General features: G+C 39.7%; 1 protein-coding gene across 2 annotated transcripts in view; it reads right to left on the bottom strand.

Moving 5' to 3' along the window:
* Nucleotides 1–24,259, bottom strand: part of LOC135224497 (uncharacterized) — a 469,158-nt gene that overhangs the window by 416,243 nt on the left and 28,656 nt on the right. Inside the window, exon 2 of one of the 2 annotated variants that reach the window (XR_010316756.1) lies at nt 10,586–10,638. The gene's annotated coding sequence lies outside the window, so the exon portion shown is untranslated. Of the gene's footprint in view, nt 1–10,580; nt 10,639–24,259 lie in introns of both variants that reach the window. The other variant, XR_010316757.1, reaches the window with a different exon arrangement.

The raw sequence follows: 24,259 nt of genomic DNA, 5'->3' as shown, positions 1-24,259 counted from the left end.
CCCTTTTATCCAAGATTACTTTGCTGACTGTCCCTTTTAACCAAGTAATACTTTGCTGCTGTCCTTTTAACCAGTAATACTTTGCTGACTGTCCCTTTTAACCAAGTAATACTTTGCTGACTGTCCCTTTTAAACAACAAAGTGTTACTTTGCTGACTGTCCCTTTTAACCAAAGTATTAACCTTTGCTGACTATCCCTTTTAACCAAGTAATACTTTTGCTGACTGTCCCTTTTTAAACAACAAAGTATTAACTTTGCTGACTTTCCCTTTTAACACAAAGTACGTATTACTTTGCTGACTGTCCCTTTTAACCAAGTATTACTTTTGCTGACTGTCGCTTTTAAAACCAAGTATTACTTTGCTGACTGTCCCTTTTATCCAAGTATTAATTTGCTGACTGTCCCTTTTATCCAAGTATTAACTTTGCTGACTGTCCCCTTTTAACCAAGTATTACTTTGCTGAACGGTCCCTTTTATCCAAGTTTACTGTGGGCTGACGTCCTTTTAACCAAGTATTAATTTGCTGACTTTCCCCTTTTTATCCAAGTTTACTTTGCTGACTGTCCCTTTTAACCAAGTAATACTTTGCTGACTGTCCCTTTTAACCAAGTATTATTTTGCTGACTGTCCCTTTTAACCAAGTATTACTTTGCTGACTATCCCTTTTAACAACACAAGTATTACTTTGCAGACTGTCCCTTTTATCCAAGTATTACTTTGCTGACTGTCCCTTTTAACCAAGTATTACTTTGCTGACTGTCCCTTTTAACCAAGTATTACTTTGCTGACTGTCCCTTTTAACCAAGTATTATGCTTGCTGACTGTCCCTTTTAAACAACAAAGTATTACTTTTGCTGACTGTCCCTTTTTAACCAAGTATTACTTTGCTGACTGTCCCTTTTAACAACACAAGCATTACTTTGCTGACTGTCCCTTTTAACCAAGTATTACTTTGCTGACTGTCCCTTTTAACAACACAAGTATTACTTTGCTGACTGTCCCTTTTAACCAAGTATTACTTTGCTGACTGTCCCTTTTTACCAAGTATTACTTTGCTTACTGTCCCTTTTAACCAAGTATTACTTTGCTGACTGTCCCTTTTAAACAAGTATTACTTTGCTGACTGTCCCTTTTAACGAAGTATTACTTTGCTGACTGTCCCTTTTAACCTAGTATTACCTTGTTGACTGTCCCTTTTAACCAAGTATTACTTTGCTGACTGTCCCTTTTAACCAAGTACTACTTTCCTGACTGTCCCTTTTAACAGCAAAGTATTACTTTGCTGACTGTCCCTTTTAACCAAGTATTACTTTGCTGACTGTCCCTTTTAACCAAGTACTACTTTCCTGACTGTCCCTTTTAACAACAAAGTATTACTTTGCTGAACTGTCCCTTTTAAAACCCAAGTAATACTTTGCTGACTGTCCTTTTAACTCAAGTATACTTTGCTGACTGTCCCTTTTAAAACAACAAAGTTTTACTTTTATTTGGCTGACTGTCCCTTTTAAAAACCAAGTATTACTTTGCTGACTGTCCCTTTTTATCCAAGTATTACTTTGCTGACTGTCCCTTTTAACCAATTATTACTTTGCTGACTGTCCCTTTTATCCAAGTATTACTTTGCTGACTGTCCCTTTTAACCAAGTATTACTTTGCTGACTGTCCCTTTTAACCTAGTATTACCTTGCTGACTGTCCCTTTTAACCAAGTATTACTTTGCTGACTGTCCCTTTTAACCAAGTACTACTTTGCTGACTGTCCCTTTTAACAACAAAGTATTACTTTGCTGACTGTCCCTTTTAACCAAGTAATACTTTGCTGGCTGTCCCTTTTAACCAAGTAATACTTTGCTGGCTGTCCCTTTTAACCAAGTACTACTTTGCTGACTGTCCCTTTTAACAACAAAGTATTACTTTGCTGACTGTCCCTTTTAACCAAGTATTACTTTGCTGACTGTCCCTTTTTATCCAAGTATTACTTTGCTGCTGTCCCTTTTTAACCAAAATTATTACTTTGCTGACTGTCCCCCTTTTATCCAATATTGAACTTTGCTGACTGTCCCTTTTTTAACCAAGGTATTACTTCGCTGACTGTCCCTTTTAATATCCAAGTATTACTTTGCTGACTGTCCCCTTTTTAAACAAGTATTACTTTGCTGACTGTCCTTTTTAACCAGTACTACTTTGCTGACTGTCCCCTTTTAACCATATTACTTTGCTGACTGTCCCTTTTAACCAAGTACTACTTTGCTGACTGTCCTTTTAACCCGACAAGTAATTACTTTGCTGACTGTCCGTTTTAACCAAGGTATTACTTTAAACAAAAACCAAAAAATTTTTAAAAACTTTTGCTGACTGTCCCTTTTAAGCAAGTATTACTTTGCTGACTGTCCCTTTTAAGCAAGTATTACTTTGCTGACTGTCCCTTTTAACCAAGTACTACTTTGCTGACTGTCCATTTTAACAACAAAGTATTATTTTGCTGACTGTCCCTTTTAACCAAGTATTACTTTGCTGACTGTCCCTTTTAACCAAGTACTACTTTGCTGACTGTCCCTTTTAACAACAAAGTATTACTTTGCTGACTGTCCCTTTTAACCAAGCATTACTTTGCTGACTGTCCCTTTTAACAACACAAGTATTACTTTGCTGACTGTCCCTTTTAACCAAGTATTACTTTGCTGACTGTCCCTTTTAACCAAGTATTACTTTGCTGACTGTCCCTTTTAACCAAGTATTACTTTGCTGACTGTCCCTTTTAACCAAGTACTACTTTGCTGACTGTCACTTTTAACAACAAAGTATTACTTTGCTGACTGTCCCTTTTAACCAAGTATTACTTTGCTGACTGTCCCTTTTAACCAAGTATTACTTTGCTGACTGTCCCTTTTAACAAAGTACTACTTTGCTGACTGTCCCTTTTAACAACAAAATATTACTTTGCTGACTGTCCCTTTTAACAACAAAGTATTACTTTGCTGACTGTTCCTTTTTATCCAAGTATTACTTTGCTGACTGTCCCTTTTATCCAAGTATTACTTTGCTGACTGTCCCTTTTATCCAAGTATTACTTTGCTGACTGTCCCTTTTAATAACAAAGTATTACTTTGCTGACTGTCCCTTTTAACCAAGTAATACTTTGCTGACTGTCCCTTTTATCAAAGTATTACTTTGCGGACTGTCCCTTTTATCCAAGTATTACTTTGCTGACTGTCCCTTTTATCCAAGTATTACTTTGCTGACTGTTCCTTTTAACCAAGTAATACTTTGCTGACTGTCCCTTTTAACCAAGTAATACTTTGCTGACTGTCCCTTTTAACCAAGTAATACTTTGCTGACTGTCCCTTTTAACAACAAAGTGTTACTTTGCTGACTGTCCCTTTTAACCAAGTATTACTTTGCTGACTGTCCCTTTTAACCAAGTATTACTTTGCTGACTGTCCCTTTTAACAACAAAGTATTACTTTGCTGACTTTCCCTTTTAACAACAAAGTACGTATTACTTTGCTGACTGTCCCTTTTAACCAAGTATTACTTTGCTGACTGTCGCTTTTAACCAAGTATTACTTTGCTGACTGTCCCTTTTATCCAAGTATTAATTTGCTGACTGTCCCTTTTATCCAAGTATTACTTTGCTGACTGTCCCTTTTAACCAAGTATTACTTTGCTGACTGTCCCTTTTAACCAAGTATTACTTTGCTGACTGTCCCTTTTAACCAAGTATTAATTTGCTGACTTTCCCTTTTATCCAAGTATTACTTTGCTGACTGTCCCTTTTAACCAAGTAATACTTTGCTGACTGTCCCTTTTAACCAAGTACTACTTTGCTGACTGTCCCTTTTAACAACAAAGTATTACTTTGCTGACTGTCCCTTTTAACCAAGTATTACTTTGCTGACTGTCCCTTTTAATAACCAAGTATTACTTTGCTGACTGTCCCTTTTAACCAAGTATCACTTTGCTGACTGTCCCTTTTAACCAAGTATTACTTTGCTGACTGTCCCTTTTAACAACAAAGTATTACTTTGCTGACTGTCCCTTTTAACCAAGTATTACTTTGCTGACTGTCCATTTTATCCAAGTATTACTTTGCTGACTGTCCCTTTTATCCAAGTATTACTTTGCTGACTGTCCCTTTTATCCAAGTATTACTTTGCTGACTGTCCCTTTTATCCAAGTATTACTTAGCTGATTGTCTCTTTCATACAAGTATTACTGTGGTGACTGTCCATTTTAACAGAGTATTACTTTGCTGACTGTCCCTTTTATCCAGGTATTACTGTGCTGACTGTCTGTTGTATTCAGGTATTACTGTGCTGACTGTCTGTTTTATCCAGGTATTACTGAGCTGACTGTCTGTTTTATTCAGGTATTACTGTGCTGACTGTCTGTTTTATTCAGGTATTACTGTGCTGACTGTCACTTTCATACAAGTATTACTGTGCTGACTGTCCCTTTTATCAGGTAGGACTGTGGTAACTGTCCCATTTACCCATCACTAAAGCTAAGCACACCCCTACTAAAATCAAACCCACCCTTTGTTAAACCTAAACACATCCCCACTAACACTATAGTCGATTTTTTTAAACCTGGAAAACTTGCACTTAACTGCTGTCGCTGATTGGATGAATGTCGTGTTGTCCGAATCTCTCAGTTTTGTTTTCACACTGTTCCAGAATTGTGATTATACGGCCAAAGATTGAGATAAGAGCCAAATCATGTAATGTTATGTAAATATCAGTTGTAATAAACTGAAGTATTAAGAAGCTACATACCAAATTATTATATAATAGTTAACAGTTATGAAACAACATTCTCCGAAGCTGTAGACTTGAAATATGTTTCAAACGCATGAACTTTAATGTTTTAAATTTCTAGATAGATTTTTAGCGCAACCGTGCCATTGGTGGTTTGGAAAAGAGCAAAACGTATTTATTGTACAATGCTGAAGGTTGTATAACGCCTAAGAACAAAATACTATCGTAAAAAATGTAAGCTTGCCGAAACATTTGGGGTGGAGGAGTTGAGAAAGGAACAGACGGCGAGTTGTCGTCTGCACACACCGCCATCATCAATCAGCTTAGAATCGGCTATCGAGCAGTTGGCTCACTGTCGTCCATTTCACCTATTTCAGCCATGGCCACAAGAGACGATTACGATATGGAACAAAGCAGAGATGAAGGCACTTCAAACACCAGGCATATACATGCTGCTTGCAGTAGGCTTACCAGTCAGTGCCGTAATATAATAATGGATGTTTTTCAATATTTCATTTCACAGGGCCCTAGCAAGACAATGAAAGAAATCATTAAGACGACAGCAACAGCAATTCAAGTTTGATCTATCGAATCAAATCTGAGAAGATGAAATCTTCCGACGGTATAATTCATTCACCCTTGCCCTGGAAAAGGAAATCGACTGTTATTGATCATCTTGATAGTTTCGACAAAGAATGTGTTAGGAGAGAGATCCTATCCTTTTATGAAAGAAGAAACCTTCCTACATCAGCAAATTTGTTGGCAAAAGTTCGGGAACCTCTACTAATTTTACTGGCTCGAGTAGTTCCTTCTACAAAATAGTCAGGAATCTTGGTTTTAGGTACAAGAAAGTCACAAGCGGAAGAAAGATACTCATGGAGAGACAGGACATCATTGTAACAAGGAACAAGTACCTTAGAGAACTGAAGAGAAATCGAGAGAGTCCAAACCCAAGACCGGAGGTATTCGTGGACGAGATTTGGGTGAACCAGAACCGCACCGTCGAAAAGTGCTGGACTAATGAAGATGGATCAGTAGGACCGAAAACGAAGTCAGGGAGAGGCTCCAGGTTTATAATAGTAAAATGCAGGAAGTGATGAGAGTTTTGTACCGGGAGCATTGCTTATGATCAAATAAAAAAACGGATCAAAGGGTGATTACCATGACTCGATGGATAACGAAAGGTTCAAAATGTGGTTAGAACAACAACTTCCTAATATCAAGAAGGAGTCCCTTATCATCATCGATAATGCTCCTTGTCACTCAAAAATAATCAACAAGGTCTCGACAAGTAGCAACAGAAAAGCCCAAATCATAGACTGGTTGGTTCTAAATAGCATTGACCATGACCCTTCTGTTACAAAACTCGAACTTCTTCAGATCTGCCAGCGCCACAAGGAAGTTCAAACTTACGAAATAGATGAAATTGCTACTCACTATGGCCATAAAGTGCTTCGTCTACCTCCCTATCACTGCATTTTCAACCCTATCGAACTTATCTGGGCCCAAGTGAAGACAGAAATAAAAAAAAACGTAATTCTAATAGCGACCAGTCTCTGAAAATTGTAGAAAAAATAGAAAAAATAACAAAAGCAGCAGGTGATCACGTGACGCCACAGCACTGGCAAAATGCTATAAAACATGTCAATAGAATCGAAGAAGTGTATCGTGCCAAAGATTCAGCATTTGATAAGTTAGTTGATGAGTTTTTAATTGACTTGAATGATAGCACTACAGATGACAGTAGTGATGAAGATGCTCTGACACTGGACTAAAATTCTAGCTCTATTTCATGTTGTTATTGATACTTTAGTTAACATGATACTGATGATACTTTATTATCATCCATAACCCTGAATACTGTTATCAATACTTTTGTTTATATAATTCTGACGTTAATTGATGTATTGTTATTACTACTGTTATAAATACTTAGTAGTTGTTTACTTTGTTGTGACTCTTACTGTCGTTATCGTTTTTAATATTATTATTGACTTTTCTCTTCATTAATGCCAGTATTGCCCAATACAGCTACTGTATTATTATAATGAACAGTTATGAAAATATACTTGAAATTTAAGTTCCTAAAAACCTTTTGTTTCCCTGTACTATTGAAAACTGGTATAAGTTTATTGAGATGGAGCAAAAGACAACAGAACAATTAACATTCTCAAATATAAGGGCTCTGCTCTTATTATTCATGAGGAGTCTTATGATTTACAAAATATAATATCATTAAGGCCTATCTAAAAATACGATGGACGCCAGATAAAGAAACCCCAACTGTAATAGGACATAATTGAAAATTTCTAGTTGAGGAACAGTCAATTTACTGTCATTTTATATAGAGGGGCACACCAGCCAGGAAATGGTATGAATAAATTCATTGTATGTAATTGCCTTTATACATAATCTAAAACATTAATGACATTCCGTGAGCAGTACTTTTGAAATGCCAAAAATTAACATTATGATATATAAACATCTTCATTATTTTATGAAGACAAGAACACCACAACCCGCATTTGAACCCCCGGCTGAGAGTACGTCAACTTTCTGTCAACCCCGAGGCTGTTCCTCCCACAACTCCTCCACCCCAAATTTTCTGACAAGCTTACATTTCTATGATAGTATTTTGTTCTTAGGCGTTATACAACATCAGCAATGTACAATAAATATGTTTTTTTAAACAACCAATGGCATGGTTGCACTAAAAATCTAGCTAGAAATTTAAACATTAAAGTTCATGCGTTTGAAACATATTTCAAGTCTACAGCTTCGGAGAGTGTTGTTTCATAACTTTTAACTATTATATAATAATTTGGTACGTAACTTCTTAATACTTCAGTTTATTACAACTGATATTTACATAACATTACATGATTTGGCTCTTATCTCAATCTTTGGCCGTATAATCCCAATTCTGGAACAGTGTGAAAACAAAACTGAGAGATTCGGACAACACGACATTTATCCAATCAGCGACAAGCAGCTAAGTGCAAGTTAAGTGCAAGTTTGCCAGGTTTAAAAAAATCGACTATACACACACACTAAACCTAAACATAAACCTTGATACAGCATTATTAATCACATGGGAGAAAATAATTCAGTGATATATTTCAGTGGTATAGAGTACATGAAATTAGGAATGATAAACCCGTAAAGATTATTTGCCTCAGAAGTTACAAAGGGAAGGAGGGAAGGGGATGGGATATGGCTTTGAAACTTACCATATTATCTAAGTTAAGTCTAATGATGGCCACGCCCCAAATTTTGTATACATCGGTCAAGCAGTTACCATATAAGTTACAAAGGGAAGTGGGAAGGAGATGGAGGAAGTGGAATGGGGGAAGGGAAAGGGGGTACTGGTTTGAAACCTACCCTATTATCTAAGTTGGGTCAAATCAGAACCAAGTGCTAAATTTTGTTTGGATTGGTCGAGTGATTAACACTAAGTTGCAAAGGTAAGGGAAAGGGGGAGGGAGAAGGGGGAGGGGGTAGAGGAATAGAGGAAGGGAGGAATAGATTTGAAACCTTTTTAACTAAGTTTGGTCAAATGATGGCCACATGCCAAATTTTTTCTAGATCGGTCAAGTGGTTACCACATAAGTTACAAAGGGAAGGGGGAAGGTGGCTGGGATGGGGAAAGAGAAGGGGAAGGGAGTACGGGTTTGAAATCTACCCCTTTCATTCCTTTTACTTACTGTACCTCCATTCATATTCTCTCCTCATTGTTGCCATCCACCTTCTCCTAACACGTTTCATAATGCAATTGCGAGGTTTTCCTCTTGTTACACTTTTCAGGCTTCCCTATTCTCAAATGTTCCCTTCAACGCTGAATGACCTCATTTGGCCTTCATTCTGTATTCCATTCCATTCCATCCGCAATGGACTTTTGCATTTATTAGACGAGGACTGGGAGTGTATGACTACGACTTACTTATCATAGATGTTGCATCCATCCATTCAACTAGAGCAGCCGTAATGTCTGCGTCCTGGACAATTACTGCTTCCATGCTGTTGGATATTTAGGTGGACTCATACACATTGTGGTATCACTGGTTTCACTATGTAGTAATATACGTGATTTGATGATAAACCCTGTCAATGCTTGTTATAGATTAAAGGTATTTAGATGAATGGCAATTTATATTTTGCTGTCATTGTAATGAATGTAACCTTTTACAAAGAAGTCGTTCTCGGAACTCCTTATGAAAATAGTTAAAAAACCTCATGAGCGTTCTCACTCTCACCCACTGTAACATGCATGCGGTAGCAGCAACAGATAGAGAACATATTTCACTCGTCTACAACCAACGATCTAAACATTTTTATTCGCACGAACTCGACGGCTCTGAATAACATCCCATACCTAGTGAAGAAAAATTGACGTGTGTGTGTGAGGTTTATTAGCCTCTATGACTTGCAACTCGTGTGAGCGTGTTTGTTGCGTGCACACGCGTGCAAGTAAGCCGGTCTGTTTTTTGCTTGGTATGCACTAGACACTTGTATGCAAGACTGCGGCCTTTATTTTTCAATTTTATTTTATTTATGTATTTATTTATTCACTTATTTATTTTTAGTGAGAGAGAGGGAGAGTGAGTTCGTGACCGACAGCATTTTGCAGGAGAGACGTTTTAGGGTACAAAAGCGACGCCACATCGGTTCGACCAATCAAACGACAGAGAGAGGTACTACATAAAAAAAAATTAAGAAAAAATAAACAGATTTTCCTTTAAAAAGTTACCTTAAAAACAGGTTTTAAAATGGCAGTATTTCTAAATTAACTAAGCAAGTTTTCTTTCGTGTGAGTTCTCCTCATCTTCAGCAGTAATCACCAGATCATCGGCGTACAACAATTCCCGCAGCTCTTCTTCATTCCTGATCACTTCACTCAACACATCCATGACCACCACAAACAAAAACTGGCCTAATGCTGACCCCTGGCATATCATAAAGTTGAGTATATCTTAGTTTGACCAGACCACTGAGCTGATTAACAGCTTTCCTTGGGCTGGGCCGAAGGATTAGATATTTTTACATGGCTAGGAACTAACTGGTTACCTAGCAACGGGACCTACAGTTTATTGTGGGCTCCTAACCACATTATATCGAGAAATGAATTTCTATCACCAGAAATAAATTCCTCTGATTCCACATTGGCAGAGCCGAGAATCAAACTTCGGACCACCGGATTGGTAGGCGAGCACGAAAAGCACTCGTCCAACGAGGAACTGTGGCATATCATAAGAGCAACTGCAATGTCTCAGGATAAATAAAAATTTGGAAACTCCGGATAAGAAGGTACATTTGCATTTTTTACACTTCGAACGAGCTCATTCCTTTTCTTCATGCTCATGTTGCTGGTGAAGGATATACGAAAAAGAAAACAGGAAGAAAGACATCACATCCGCGAAAACCCTATTTGAACAAGGGAGCATTCAAAATGTAATTGAGACCAACGCACTCCAAGGTGAACTTATTCCCGAGATAAAAATTCATACTAAATGCCATACTGTCGAGTTGGACAGTTGAATGGTCGAATATGTATCGGAATATAAAAACTATGTGCTTTAGGTTAGTAAATGTTAGGTTGCTTACAGAAGGCCTAGCTACGATATAGGCTAATATGGTGTGTGTAGTATCCAATAGTGCTTACAGCTTCTCTGTCTAACCTTCAGCATCATATAGTAGGCCTATTGTGTTGTTCCCTAACCCACAAACTCCTCGAAATAATCTATAAGTATTCACTTCACAAACTCTTATCTTAATCATATTTACATGTCCTACACACACACACAAAATCATTATCAGTACATTACCTTACCTAGCTGCCTAGGCTGGAGACAGAGCTGGTCATAAACACAACTTCGTCAGAATCTGTAAAGGCATGCATGACATTACTAATTGTGAAAGGACAAGAAATGCATTCAATGCAATATAATGATATCAGATTATGTTTTTAAGTCAGTATCTTATATGAACCAGTATAAAAAAACTAGTAGGTTTTCTTATAAAGCTATAAGTAGCTTTTGTTCCGTTTGTCACTTTTCGTGTATTGGGAAGCATCATCGAATGGTTTGCCCAAGTTATGATACTTAATGTAAAATCACAATGAAAAGTATAATATCTGTTGAGTATTTTCATTGAAGGTAGGTGCACAAAGAAACACTCTGGTTCTGAAAATCTTTATTGAGTAAATTAAACATAGCAGATAAAATGTAATTAGTAGAACAAATAGGCACTGAGCTCTTGACTGCCAAAATTCAAGACAGCTTGTAAACACGAGTTCATTAGGTATTTCTCCACAGTAAATTGTCTCATAACTTGTTCCAGACATCAAATAAACTAACACGGCATTAGTAAGAACTAAAAAATATTCTACCTATTTTCTTACATCAAAATAATAATAAAGTAAAACTTAACGAAGTAGATATTTTCCAGCCAAAGAACACCCTTAGAAAATCATGAATAGCTTCAAGGTGGGCTTAAATCCTAACACTGTTCTAAGCTTTGCAAATTTTTCTGATGTAAACCATTTCGTAATAACATCTTCTAACATCTCATCGGTTGGACAGTATTGAGTCTCAACCTGATTATTACAAATTACTTCAGATATAATATTTGATATCAATAAGCTTTGTTTTAGGATGATCTTTTGCATTATTTGCAATGCAGATAGCAGATTGGTTATCTTCACTAATTACTACTGGTGTAACATCAAATCTTTGATCAGTTAACAATTGTTTAAACCACACAGCTTCTTGAGCAGCACCGGCAAGAGCAACATACTCGGCTTCGGCTGTTGATAAGGCAACCCATGATTGTCTACCGGTAAGACAAGAAATCAAACCTCTTTCCAAAGAAAAACAATAACCTGACGTTGATTTACGGACATTTCTGTCTCCAGCCCAATCAGAATCAGAATAATCAATACATGAACTAGAGCAATCAATGAGGATTTTATTTTAGCCAAATATTCAGGAGATTTGTATGCAATGATTATATTTCATCTACATAAATAACAATGATACACAAAACACCATCTGTAACTCAAGTGTAAATGCATTGATCACTAAAGGACTGCCTGAATTCTAGTTGCTTCAGATATCTATCCAACGATGAACTCTAACATTTAGGAGCTTGTTCAAGTCCATCTATGTATTTATTCAACTTACACACATAATACTCTTATCCTTTTTCAAGAAATCCCTCTGGTTGTGTCATGTAGATTTCCTCAGTGTTCAGCTTTCAAAAATGCTGACGACACAACTATTTGATGAGCCAGAAGACCATGTTGAGCAGCTAGTGCCAACACTGTACGAACAGATTCAAGGTTTCATCATAGTCAATACCTAACTGTTGTGAGAAACAATGAGCTACTAATCTAGCTTTATATGAACACATGCCATCTGGTCCAATTTTCTTTCTGAATACTCATTTGGATTTTATATGCTTCCTTTCCTTAAGAGATTCAACCAAGGACTACACATTATTACTGGCGATTGAATCCAGCTCGTTTGGCAGTGCCTGTTCCCAATAAGAAGATTCTGGACTAGTGAGAGCTCCTTTAACGGTAGATGGTTCATTTTCTCCTACACAAGAGTATACCCAAACCGATCAGGATCTTTTCTGCTTCTTGTACACCGTCGAATGCCAGACTCCAAGTTCGTAGTTTCTTCTACATCACCATCATGGCCAACTTCAAATTTAACAAATTTTTCTGCAGAACTTTTCTCAGCTGATGAAAATTTACTTTTTCTTTCATCAAATATTATATCCCTGCTGTGCACAACCTTCTCTGGATTTCAGTCATAAAGACGATAGCCTTTTGTTTTTGTGCCATAATCGAGAAGAATGCACCTCTTTGATTTGGGATAAAGTTTTTCTTGCTCATCCATAGCAATATGAACATGAGAAACACACCCAAAAGTTCGAAGATGTTTTACATAAGGCTTGTGACCACTCTAAGCTTCATAGGGAGTCATACCATTCAAAGCACTAGCAGGAGGACTTCTGTTGGGCACATAGGCTACAGTTGACTAAGCCTCAGCCCAAAACGTCTTTGGTAACTTTGAATTAGATGACATGCATCTCACTGTCTCTACCAAAGTTCTATTCATGCGTTCTGCTAATCCATTCTGTTCGGGAGTTTTAGGAATTGTCTTTTCATGACATTTCTTCCTTCTCAAGAAAATTTTCAAACTCAGACGCAGTATACTCACCACTGTTATCAATGCGTACCATTTTAATTTTCTTATCATACCGCTTTTCAACAAGAGCTTTCCAATTCTTAAAAGTGCTAAAAACCTCACTTTTATTTTTCTTATATGTACAACCAAGTATATCTTGATGCATCATCAATAAACGTTACAAAATAAATTCCATCACCTATAGGACGAGAATTTAATTTTCCTCAAACATCACTTCAAATTAAATCAAATATTTTGGTTTCTCTTTTACCTTCAACATTGGGAAATGGAACTCTGTGGCTTTTAGCATTACATCATACAAAAGTGTCTTGGGTGATTTCCCAATCAATACCCTTAACTATTTCTTTACCACAATTTTCTCAAATTGTTCATACCTAAATGTAAAAATCTTCTGTACAATAAAATTTAATTAAGAGACATTATAACAATATGTACCTACTTCATGATAACAGTCAAGAAAAAAATTTTCTATTTTGTTTCCTATGGCTACCAACTTCCTTCTTTTACTGATAATCTTACATGATACTTCATGAAAATTTACTGTTTTACCACCTTGAACAGCCCTAGAGACTGATATTAAATTGTGAGCTAATTCAGGCAAAAACAAAACATTCTCCAAACCACAAGTTTAAAGTTTTACCTTTATCATCTGGGAAGTTTAACTTTCAATCTAACACTACCTTCATCAACTGCAGACAAAAGTCTTCAGTCACCCACTTAAACATTCAATGAATCAGAAAATTCTACAAAATTATAAAAATACTTCTCACTATTACACATATGTTGAGTGGCACCTGAATCTATAATCTAGTCATTATTGGCAACAGTTGTAGATAAAACACTGGCAAATAAAATTACATCACCATCACTACCACTAGTTATAGTCACATTGCTTGTCTCGAACTGTTTTTTTTTTTTTTCCTTACATTTGGCAGTAAATTTAAAACACTTCTGCCACACTCAAAACATTTTACCACCTTCTTAAGATTCTGTTTAGTCAGTTTTTCTTCCTCATGTAGAAGTCGCTCTGTACAAATTGGTTGTCTCTTAACACAATATTTCGATTTATGGTGAATTTATGAAATTAACTTTTTCCTTGCGTCCGCGCGGTAACTCTTCCGAAAAAATCACAAATTTTTTCGTCCGATTGTCGTAATGTTTCCACCATTTTAAATTAGCCGTTATATAAAGTTTTATATATGAAAATGTGCGCAATTTCATGTAGAATACAACTAAAAAACAACCCATGGTTGTAGCTTTTATCAGTTTTGAAATATTTTCATATAAATAACGATAAACAGAAAAAATTCGTCTTTCGGTCAACTTTAACTCGACCGAAATGGTCGAAAACTGCAATTGTAAGCAACAACTCTTACAGTCTAGTAATATAAAATCAATTACCTTCATTTTGCAACAAACGGAAAGTCTCTAGAACAATATTTCGATTTATGGTGAATTTTTGAAAACATCTTTTTTTATGTCCGCGCATTACGAATTCATGCATCATTTTGTGATAATATTTTCTCTGTGTTGCCTTGGTTGTTTTACAATGTGTTATATACCAAAATGATCACAATTTAGTGTACAATACAACAAAAAAATTAACTCGTTAGCTTTAACCGTTTTGCTCACAGTGCGATTGTATACAATTATATATGAAATTTTTTTTTCGCACTGTCATATATCCCAATATTTATATATGATGATATTTTTTTCATTTCTGATGGTTGCATACTAAACTTCAGGCAATGACAAAAAAAGGAGCCAAAAATGAACTCTTAATCTTGAAAACTAAGCGTGCTGTGATTTTTTGAAAAAAACATTTTTTCCACTTCGGCGCTCACTCGCGAACGCCACCGGCATACGGGAGACGATTTTTAAAATAACGCTTCAGCATTTAAGGGTTAAAAGTAGCTTAAGGCTCAAAGGAACACGGGGATATGGTGAGGGACCTCAGGGGTCTATATAAGAAACGTAAGGGCACAAATAGCCTCGTACAACATAGTTCAAAACTTTTTGATTCAGTGGCAGAATGGGTAGGAAAATTGAAAACATCTAAATGGGTTACAGGAGGTAGTGTCTCACTTGACAATTTACATAAATTGATCCATTTTTCGATGCTCTTGCACCATGTACCGTATGCAATAGTGGATAGTTTTGATGAAAAGATTGAACCTACTTCAGACGAAGAATTACTTTATGCCCAAATTGAGAAACATATGTCTAAGTGGCCCACTGTAGATAGTACATTTTTTAATGGGACATGCCAGAGGAATAGGGTGCAAAGAGAGAGAGAATTTTCTTCTCCCTGTTTGTGTGCAAAATTTGAATATAACAAAAGATCAATCGATCAAAGGCAACAGCAGTTGTGCTGTTTCAATTGTAATAAACCAGGGCACCCAAAGAAAATGTGTAGAGCTAAATATTGTGGAATGTGTAAGAGTGCGGATCACTATTGGCAATCATGTCCATCTCAGATACGGAAAGATGCGAGGCCTAGACCTCAAAGTTTTGGAAGTTATAATGTGAGGACTTCCCAGGCAGGTCATTCCAGAGGGCAAAGGGATTGGTGAAATTTTTGGGAGGCCGATCAACAAAAAGGGTACAGGTGATTAGTACATGCCATTGTGGTCTCGTGGGGGACGCCCCAGAGCCCAGGCCTATAGTTTACGCAACAGTGGAGGACGTTGATATCCCAGTATTTATAGATACTGGCGCCAGCGTGAACTTGATGGATCATAGTTTGTATCAATCCATGTTCTCCCGTTACCCTTTGAAACCCTCAACGGAGACAGTGTTTGATGTGCAAGCCCATAGATTAAATACCCTGGGTTGTGTTCAAATACAGTTTACTCTCGGTGACAGAGTACTAACAGAACCATTTTTGGTAATGAAAGGGATTGCGTTGGGCAACAGACTTTTGCAGGGTCATCCTGCATGTAGGAGACACAAGATTTCGATCCATGCGGGTGTTAATGGGATAACAGTCGGAATACCTGGTGTTTTTCTTCCTTATGAGGACGTGATTAGAACGGAGGATATGGAGATTACTGAAAAAAAGAGATGTGTTTGGTGATGCTAATGGTGATGATACTGGGTTTATGGAGAATGAATGGTAATATGGAATTTTTATTCTAAAATTAATATTAATAATACTTACCTGTATAATTTATCTAGCCCTAAATCCCCAAAAAACTGCACCAAAATTTACCACATTGGCAACCCTGTTACCTCCTATTCTGTCCGCCAGTTGGCAACGCTGCCGTTGAGTTACAAAACCTTCCCTCAAAATCATTTGTGATAGGCATATCGTGGGGTAGGATGGGTGGGACTAGATAAATTATACAGGTAAGTATTATTAATATTAATTTTAAATAAAAATTCCATATTAATAAACATTACCTTAATATAATTTAGCCTGATGAACCACATTGAAAAGGAGGAGGGAATCTGAGTACAATTTCCCCTTCGGACAGAATAGGACATAAAACAATCAAAGAAATATATATCATAGGCAGTTAAAACTCACCCCAAGGTCTAAGATACTAACAACTCAAAGTCTCCATCCATAATGCCGCCGAACTGTGGTAGCACAGGACAAGGAGTAAGTGCATAGTCAGTCCGTCTGTACTAAAGTCAGGTGACAGACCAGGTGACCAGTCAGATGAATCAAAGACAGCAAGCGTGCACCCTGAAGACTATCGAGCACTATTCTTTCCTTGAAGGATGAGTGTCTGGACTGTCTGGGCGATTCAAAGCTAAGCAAACCTTGGGGGTGTATCAACGCAACCCAACGTTGCCAACAGCGAATCGGCTCATGAGCAACTCCTGACTCGAGCTTTCTGGTGCCAAGAGAAAGGAGCGCGGAGCAAAAAGGCGAATCAGTCCCGAAGGACAATGACAGTCCAACCTGGTCTCATGTTACACGATCATCAGGGGTGTATCAACGCAACCGACTTCGTCAACAAGAAACTCAGGGCTACTAAATGTCGCCTGATCTCGCACGAGTGTCTGACTCCGAGAAAATAGGTGAGACAAAAAGTAGATGGTGAGCGAGTCACCAGATGACAGCAGACGATCCATCAACTAATTCCCTGTCCAGGGCAGTGGAAGGAGCATGAGTCGTCAGGACAAGCGAACCAGTGGCTAGTCCTAGGTCGGCATCGACTCTAGGAGAAGCGTAGTCGCCAGTGCCGACAACCCAGTGGCTGGTCCCATGTCACACTGACAATGGAAGCAGCATGAGTTGCCAAGCAGTCAGTCCTTGTCATCAACACCACCTAAATACCAAACTGCCTAATTACCATTATAACTAAACCAAAAAGCTGCCATGGGTTATAATACAAAAACAAAAAACAACAAATATATCCAACAAAACAAAAATTAATGAATAATATACAGGTAGCAACCAAACGTAAAACAGGAAGACTACCTAATTCTCCTGTCTGATGACCTGTCCTGCCATCACCAACGGGCCCAAAGAACGAAGGTCGCCTAGAACTAGAGAAATGTCCCTCAAGTACAAAGAGGCAAAAACAGAATTAGAACGCACCTTGGCGACTGAGACGAATTCATAAAAGTTACTGATGTAGCAACTGCTCTAATACTGTGTGCTCTCGGCGTCTGGTCTTCACCGGCAGCCGAACCACCAGTTTTAATGATCAGATCTCTGAGAAAAAAGGATACACCATTCTTTGATATAGGTCTCTTGACATTTCAGGGTGAAACAAACAGATGACGGGGACGACCCTGAATGTCCTTCGTGCGGCGTAAATAGCATGAGAGTGCCCTAACAGGGCAAAGAACTAATTCCTCATTTAAATTACCGACAAAGTCGACCAGCGACTTCAGTACGAAAGACCTGGGAATGGGATTATCAGACGATTCAGTCTTTGCGACAAATTCAGGAAGGTATGACAAAATCATGTCTTGTCCAGATCTGGCAACCAGAAAAGAGAGTTCTTGCAATTCACCCACCCTCTTGGCTGTAGCCAGCGAGACAAGGAAGTGTGTCTTAGAAGAGAGGTCACTAAATTTGGCAGAATTCAGAGGCTCAAATGGAGGGAACCTTAAGGCTTGAAGGACTTTTTTAACGTCCCATGTCGGAGGCGAACACTGCGAACTGGGTCGAGATAGGGAAAAGGATCGAAGTTGATCTCTAATGACATAAGATGAAGAGATCTCAGGGAGCCTTGCCTTAAAAACATAGGAAAGCATCGACCTATAACCCTTAATGCACGAAGGTGACAGGGCCCTGTCTAAAAACTCTGCTACTTTCAGTAAGGAAGGTCTAGAAATTGAAACTCCTTGAGACTTACACCAACGTCTGTAAACCGACCATTTAGCCTGATAATTTACTTTGGTTGATTGCCGTCTGGCAAGAGCCAACTGTCGCGCCACTCTGGAGGAGAACCCTTTGTGCTTGGAGAACCTCCTGACAGTATCCAGGCATGAAGATGAAGCATGTGGAGCCTCTGATGGAACTGATGAAAAATGATATTTTCATAATAAAATAAATTTTTGAACATACTTACCTGGTAGTTATATATATAGCTAACGTCCCTGACGTCACGGCAGAATTTCAAAACTCGCGGCAATCGCCAATTGGGTAGTCAGGTGCACCACCTGTGCGCCCTCTACCCAGGTACATAGAACCGTTCCAACTATTCCTCAGATCTTCCATGCCCCTAGTCTCTAGAGGGGAGGAGGGTGGGAATTAAATTATAACTACAAGGTATGTATGTTCAAAAATTTATTTTATTAAGAAAATATCATTTTTAAACATCTAACTTACCTGGTAGTTATATATATAGCTGATTGACACCTTTGGTGGAGGGTCAGAGACAGCCAATATTGTTGGAATTGACATAAGAGTTAATAAACAAACTTACGGGTTTGTACCTGTTTAAGGAAGTTGACTTTAATGATCTCCTGCCTCATTATGTCTGCTTTCCTTAAGAGATCCAGCGATCCACCCAGGGGGCTGAAGACCTCAAGGAGCTGTCAAACAGGTGCATAACCTCTATGTGACAGGACCTCATCCAATACCCTTGTTCCGGGCGCTACCAAGGAACAAGTTGACCACCTGACTAAGGATCAATGATTGTGGGAGACTGCATCCAGTCTCCACAAACAACCATAAAATTCAATAGTTCCAAGGTAAGAAAAAGGGTATTGGGTTATGGGATTTCAGGGATAGTCCCTTGTCCCACTACTGGATGAGCTGCTACGAACTGTCCCACCGTGTAGCAGTCTTCATACAGAGTTTGCACTTGCCCCAGATGGTGTGACGCAAACACTGATTTGCTTCTCCAAAAGGTTGCATCCAGGATATTTTGAATGGATCTATTCTGTTTAAAAGCTACAGAGGTTGCTACAGCCCTAACCTCATGAGTCTTCACTTTTCAGTAGCCTGAAATCCGCTTCATTACATGCTGAATGTGCTTCCTTGATTAAAGACCTTATAAAAAACGATAGCGCATTCTTTGACATTTGCAGAGAGGGCTTTCTGACAGAACACCAAAGCCCCTCTGAATTGCCATGTAATTGCTTCGTTCTTTCCAGGTAATGCCTCGGGGCCTTTACCGGACAAAGAACTCTCTCTACTTCCTTACCTGTGAGATCCGACAGGTTTGGAATCTCAAACGATTTGGGCCAGGGCTGAGAAGGGCGTTCGTTTTTCGCTAGAAATTCTAGCTGTAGAGAGCAGATCGCATTGCCCTGTCTGAACCCTACAGCTTTGCTGAAGGCATGGATTTCACTGACTCTTTTCGCTGTCGCTAGACTAACTAAGAAGAGAGTTCTCATAGTGAGGTCCTTAAATGATGTTTCCTGTAAAGGCTTGAACCTATCGCTCATGATAAACTTCAGGACTACGTCCAGATTCCATGCCGGAGGGGACTGTAGTCTCCCCTTAGTAGTGTCGAAGGATCTGAGGAGGTCTTGGAAATCTTTATATTCAGACGTCCAAGTTCCTGTCATTGAAGACATATGCAAACATGCTTATGTATCGCTTAATGGTCGAGGTCGAAACGTTACGACTTCTTTTAAAGTCTGCAGCGAAGAGTCTCTCATTCTCCTATCCCATTGCAGCGAAGATTCTTCTTCTCGGCAATGGATAGGACAGCGACACTCCATGGTGGGTGTCCATGGTATGGGTACTGGGACAATCTATTAGGATGAAGCAATGATTGTTCTGGAACAACCTACTAAGTCCACAGCGTAGACCGTAAATGACTCGGGCGCTCTGACAGCTGCCTACTGACTGCGTTCGGTAGTGAGGCAAGTTGTCCAAGTATCCGAGCAAGTCACGTGATCTTTGCCTTTTAAAGGGTTATGCCGAGAGACCATACAAATTGTCCATTTTTTGTCACTGATGCTGGACGGCAAGGTGGTGAATCTCTTAACGAGGTGATGATTCTCTTAAGGCATGTGCCCAATAGGCGAAAGTCAATTGCCCTCTAGAGACCGAGGTCCTTTATGGCAAGACATTCCCATAGTAGTTGAATCTCAGCTAAGAAGAAAACAACACTATGTTCCATTGAAGACGAGGGTGGAAAGTGAATGCAACCTACGTCTTCACAGCCGAATCGAGAGAAGGATTCTCAAGGTTCTGAACCTGTGCTTACAAAGGACTGAAAACGCTAACAGCTATTTCATTGCTGTAAGGTGAGGGGTTGTAGTTGCAATGAGAGCGGGGCGGTTTCCAGTAATGAAAAACACAGGGAAGTACTACTTCTCATGGGCTGCTCATTTGGAAGTAGAGCTGGCAGGTCGGGGAGCAGGCGATGTCTTCCTTATATATCTGTCAATTTGGGGTGAACAATGAACAATTGCACCCTTCCAAATACAAGATATTTTGAAGACAAACTCAGATGTCTGAAGAAACATTCCGCATTATCGCAATGCGATACAGCGGGAGACTAGTAAAGACTTCTGTTACCGTGCGGTAAACATAAAGATGAAAGAGTCCAGAATATATATCTGTTGAAAATTCTCGCAATATCCAAGGGGATGCAGAAGATGTCATTCATGTATGCGAGAATCCCCGTTAATCAGAGACATAAGTCCGATATTGTAGGACAGAGAAAAGGTTCGGTTGTCAATCATTGTAGGGGAGAGAGACATAAACCGACCGTGCATCTCGGAGAGCCAGCTGGTACTGGGTTGTCTTTCTGCAGTCTCGGCCTACTCAGTTAGCTCTTGCTCATTCGCTATCCTGAGTTGCCATGTAATCCATTCCTCGAAGGAATGCGTTCGGCTAGAATAATGGAGTGTTAAAAATGGGATCTATTATGCTCGAGCAATTATATTTAAACTAAACGGATTTCGATAAATACAAAAACTGAGGTGGTGTTGTCGTAACCATACCATAAGTATCTTAAAATCGAAACTGGTAACTGCAGGCAGCGACTGTATGAAGGAGCTTTGAGGAGCTAGTCGTCCAGATACAGAAAGGTTCTGATAGCTCTCGAATGCAGCATTCCTGCGACATTGGACATCAATTTCGTGAAAAATTTGAGGTGTGGTGTTTAGTCTGAAACAAAGAGCTCGAAACTGGAATACCTCCTCTTTGTATACGAACCTCAGGTATTTTTTGGAGCTCGGGTGGATGGGAATGTGGAAATACGCATCTTGTAGATCTAGTGAGACCATCCAGTCCTTCTTTCTGACTACTGCCAGGACTGATTTTGTAGTTTCCACCGTAAATTTCGTCTCCTGTACGAAGACGTTGAGTGCGCTTACGTCCAGCACTGGTCTCCATCCCCCCCGAGTTCTTGGGCACCAGGAATAAACGATTGTAGAAACCTGGTGATTCTAAATCCCATACCTTCTCTATTGCCTCCTTTTCTAACGAGAGCGACATTTGCTGTTGAATCGTACGCGCTGAAAAAACTAGCAGGTAGTACCTTTCTTGCTGTTTTCGAAACTAAATCTTAAGTGGCCTTTTGGACTAATGCTGACAAGACTCCCTTAACTAAATCTTGTGGAAATAGTAGCGAAGAAAGAGGGGCATAAAGGAACTCTGACTTCTGCACTGGAGTAACTCCGTTAGTCAAAAAGGAAGAAAATTTAGCCCTTTTCTTCAGGACCCCCGCAGCGAAGAGTGCTGTCAATTCATTAGCCTCGTCTCTCAAAGCCTTGTCCATGCACGACATGATATGAACAAATTCTTCCGTGTCCTTGCCTTTAAAAACCTCCATCTTTTTCCCAAAGGCTCCTAGGGTCCAATCTAAAAAGTTAAAAACCTCGAAAGCTTTGAACACTTCTTTGTCGAGGTGGTCTAATTCTGAAGTCGACTTTAGTTCTGCTCATAGCTGTTCGACGAGAAGAATCCACCAAACTCGAGAAGTCCCCTTGTGCAGAAGAAGGAATTCCCAGGCCAAGAGCTTCTCCCGTCTCATATCATACGCTCGACCTGGATGCTAACTTTGCTAGGGGAAACGAGAAAAACTGTCTTGCCTTGCTCTCTCTTCGTTTTCATCCAGTTACCCATCACCTTTAGAGCTCTTTTGGAAGCGAGAGACAAAACCATCACTGTAAAGTTTGTCTTATTAGATGATTTTCCAAGCATAAACTCTGAAGAAGGGGAACGAGGTGTAGCTGGAATAAAGATCTCTGGGAAAAACTCATTAAAGACCTTCAAAAGTCTTTTCAAATCTGATGAAGTATGTTGTTCCTTCGAATCCTCTTCGTCTGAAACAACCTCTAAGGGAATCACAGGAGAAAGTCCGGTATCAACTTCCCTTTCTTCCGAATGTCCTCGAATGGAAGTAGCGACGTCTTGCCTCCCGACGTCATGAATATCGATTTCCTGACGTCCGATGTCACGTCCAGCCTCTTGACGTCTGAAGCTACGATTTTTTAAATCCCGGCACTCGGCGTCATGACTCTCAAGAGCCTGACGCTCGGCGTCCTGCCTTGCAACTTCTCGACGCCTGATCTGAAGGGGTCTAAAATCTTGACGCTCGGCGTCATGAACCTCTTGAATCTTGATGCTCGGCTCTTATACATTCGGCTTCATAATGTATATGTTCTTGACACTCAGCTCTTTGACGTCCAGCGTCATGATGTTTATGATCTTGACGCTCAAGCTCTTGACGGTCGGCGCCATGATCCTCTTGAAGCTCGGCTCTTTGGTGTCCAGCGTCATGATGTTTATGATCTTGACGCTCGGCGCCATGATCCTCTTGACGCTCGGCACTTTGGTGTCCGGCGTCATGATGTTTATGATCATGACGCTCGGCGCCATGATCCTCTTGACGCTCAGTGCCACGATCCTCTTGACGCTCGGCACTTTGGTGTCCGGCGTCATGATGTTTATGATCCTGACGCACAAGCTCTTGATGCTCAGCGCCATGATCCTCTTGACGCTCGGTTTCATGTCGAGCTATCTTCTTTTTGCTTGCAGGAAGCCAGACCTTCATTAGGGAAGAAAGTTTGTTCTGCATATCCTGAATTATATTCAGATCTGGAGCCCCATGCTGAGACCGGAAAGTAGAAGCAACAACCACATCAAACTCTCTCTCCACGTCAATCAATGAATCTTCCGAAGATGAAAAACCAACCCGAAGGAGGAGGAGGAGCATGTACAGACTGGATATAAGCGTCTGACATCTGTTCGTCCTCTACCGAAGCAGATGGCCGCCTGTGCGACATCTTACTGCTTTCCGCAAAGGGACCAACCGACCGTGTCCGACGTTTTTCCGCCTCCTACCGAAGCAGATGGCCGCCTGTGCGACATCTTACTGCTTTTGGTAGGGGAACTGACATTCTCCAACCTTCCTTTGTCTTTGTAATCGGAAGAAAATCGCTCCGGACTGCTCCAATGACTACATCTTGGCAGTTCTTGACGCTTGGCGTCCTGCTCTACTGGATGTCATCTTTTGAGGGGTCTAGATTTCGAAGTCTGACGCCAGCCCCATCTGGGTACTGCATCGTCAGACGATGAAGAAAACACTTTAACCTTGCCTTTCCAATGGCGAGGGTGAGCGTCCTGGGGATCGTCAACAGGTATGCTCGAGGGGACGGCCGCTCGGGAGCTAAAACCTCTCGTCTCCCTTCGTCGGTCGACTTTCCTTCTCACAGGGGTTGGTGAGCTTGGAAGAGGTCTAGGACTAGGAGCACAACAGATCCGAGCGGTATCAACAGAAAAACATAATAATTTTACCTCGCCTTACCTATGGCGAGGGTGAGCGTCCTGGGGATCGTCAACAGGTACGCTCAAGGGGACGGCCGCTCGGGAGCTAAAACCTCTCGCCTCCCTTCGTCGGTCGACATTCCTTCTC

This window comes from Macrobrachium nipponense, chromosome 12 (genome assembly GCF_015104395.2).
Source record: "Macrobrachium nipponense isolate FS-2020 chromosome 12, ASM1510439v2, whole genome shotgun sequence".
NCBI lineage: Eukaryota > Metazoa > Arthropoda > Malacostraca > Decapoda > Palaemonidae > Macrobrachium > Macrobrachium nipponense.
The sequence above is the reverse complement of the archived record's forward strand: the minus strand, read 5'-3'. Positions and strand labels throughout refer to the sequence as shown.